Below are 1,872 nucleotides of genomic sequence, written 5' to 3' on the forward strand. Positions count from 1 at the left end.
CGGCCGCCTGGCGCTGCGGCCCGCGGTGAGGTGAGGGGAAGGACCTTGAGCCGGCTCCCCGCCGCCTCGGAGGGAGGGAGAAGAAGCGAGGGCACGGCCGTGTGTCTGTAGCGATTTGACATGAAGGTTAGAAAGAGGTGAGCTGCCCAAATTGCTGCCAAAGCTATTGCCCAGGAACCTGACTGTCACTCGGTACCGTGTGCGCGGTGCCGCGCTGCATCTGCCGGAGCTCAGGAGAGCACCGCCTGGGTGAGGTGAGGTGAGGTGAGGTGAGGTGGTTCGCAGCACTGCTTCTTGCACACAAGTCTGCCCTAACGCAGCCAGCCGGCAGCCGCCTCTCCTAACCTAGGGGCATATAAAAATGATTCTTTTCAAAGAGAGTTGTTGGCTGTCGCAAACAATGCAACTTGTCTTCCAAAAGAGCTCTGCACTGCCATCTTTGAAAGACACTTTTTAAACTCGTAACGTGTATGTTCACATACGCTGAGAAGCTATATTGCCTCTTGTATCAGGGTGGTGACCTCTGGTAAATCTTTATATAGAGATGTATTTAAAACTGGGATTTGTTACCAGTCGCTCTTCTTTGTTTATACAATTTTATAAATTGTATGCTTTTGGGGATAATTTATTTAAGAAAAAAAGTAATAAAAGTTTTAAATCCACATCCTATTTGCCAAGTAATCACATGCGCTAGTCTTTTCTGGAAAGGTACAGGTTTTGTTTTATGTGTAAAGGGATACCAGCAGCGATGATTCACTGACGTATTTTCTAGAACACCGAATGTACAGTGTATTTTTTAGATTTGGAGTTAACGTTCTTATTTGGAGAGACTTTATGAACATTGTAGAATTGTATGTACGCATTTCCGAGCTGCCTTAAACCTAGTATTTTTTATAGAAGGCGTAACAAAGGCCTGTGTTTCAAATATGTATGGCTTTTTGTATTTTCTAAATGTTTAAATTAGTAAAGAAAGAGCTTTAAATAATGGATGTGGTGAAATTGTTTTCCAGGGACACTTGAACTCTCAGCTCCCAAGATTGGAAGGAGGGGGAGAGGAGGGGAGGGAAGGACGGGAGCCAACCGCAGAACAACAAACCAAAACCAACCAACAAGCAAAAATCTCTGCCTGCCTGTAATACTTTACATAGATGTAAATTACTGGTATTCTTACGTTAATGAATAATTACGTGCAAGAAGTAAATACAGCTTTGAAAATACTACTTTAAAGGAGTGGTTGATTTTTATAATGCGTTGGCATGGCAACATGCCAGTGCCAGAAGATAGTGAAGCGATTCAGGGACACTGCTCCTGTATGTGTGTAGAATTGCTTGTGCACCATGCTTTCTTCTTGAAGTAGAGGCATGTTTCTCCACTGACACCCTTAGAAATACTCCCTGCCACGCGAACAAGAAAACGGTGAGAAATGCAGAATGCAGAGGCTTCATGCAGGCTGTGGTGTGTGCATCCAGAAGGTTGCTGCAAAATGCGCAGGAGTTATCATTCATCCTGTCCTGTCCCCCATTGAATAACACAAAAGTAAACAAACTGAGGGGATCAGCAATTACCAGATCTTGTAATACCATTCTGAGGAGTTGCTTTGCGTTGAGCTGAAGACTGGTTTGCTGCCAGAGCTACTGATCTACACTCAAACACCCTTAGATAAATAATTACACTCTTAAGCTGTGTTGAGTGCTGATACACTTGACCTTGTAAATAGAAATGTTTGCAGTAGGAATAAACTCCAGCATTGGAAAATCTTTTAAACATTAACACAAAAGACAAAGCTCAGTCCTCTAGGGATTTGAGTTTGGACTGCTTCAAGCCAGGCACACACACACACAAGTAAAAAAAAAAAAGTTTATTTATCTTTTA

At 43.2% G+C, this 1,872-nt stretch overlaps 1 long non-coding RNA gene across 1 annotated transcript; it reads left to right on the forward strand.

Moving 5' to 3' along the window:
- Positions 1-6: 6 nt before the first annotated feature.
- LOC104915965 lies at positions 7-1,227 on the forward strand. The gene is made up of 2 exons (XR_796500.2): positions 7-137; positions 1,011-1,227. It is a non-coding gene; the product is annotated as an uncharacterized LOC104915965 (long non-coding RNA).
- Positions 1,228-1,872: the final 645 nt, after the last annotated feature.

Source organism: Meleagris gallopavo, unplaced genomic scaffold (genome assembly GCF_000146605.3).
Source record: "Meleagris gallopavo isolate NT-WF06-2002-E0010 breed Aviagen turkey brand Nicholas breeding stock unplaced genomic scaffold, Turkey_5.1 ChrUn_random_7180001862770, whole genome shotgun sequence".
Taxonomy (NCBI): Eukaryota; Metazoa; Chordata; class Aves; order Galliformes; family Phasianidae; genus Meleagris; species Meleagris gallopavo.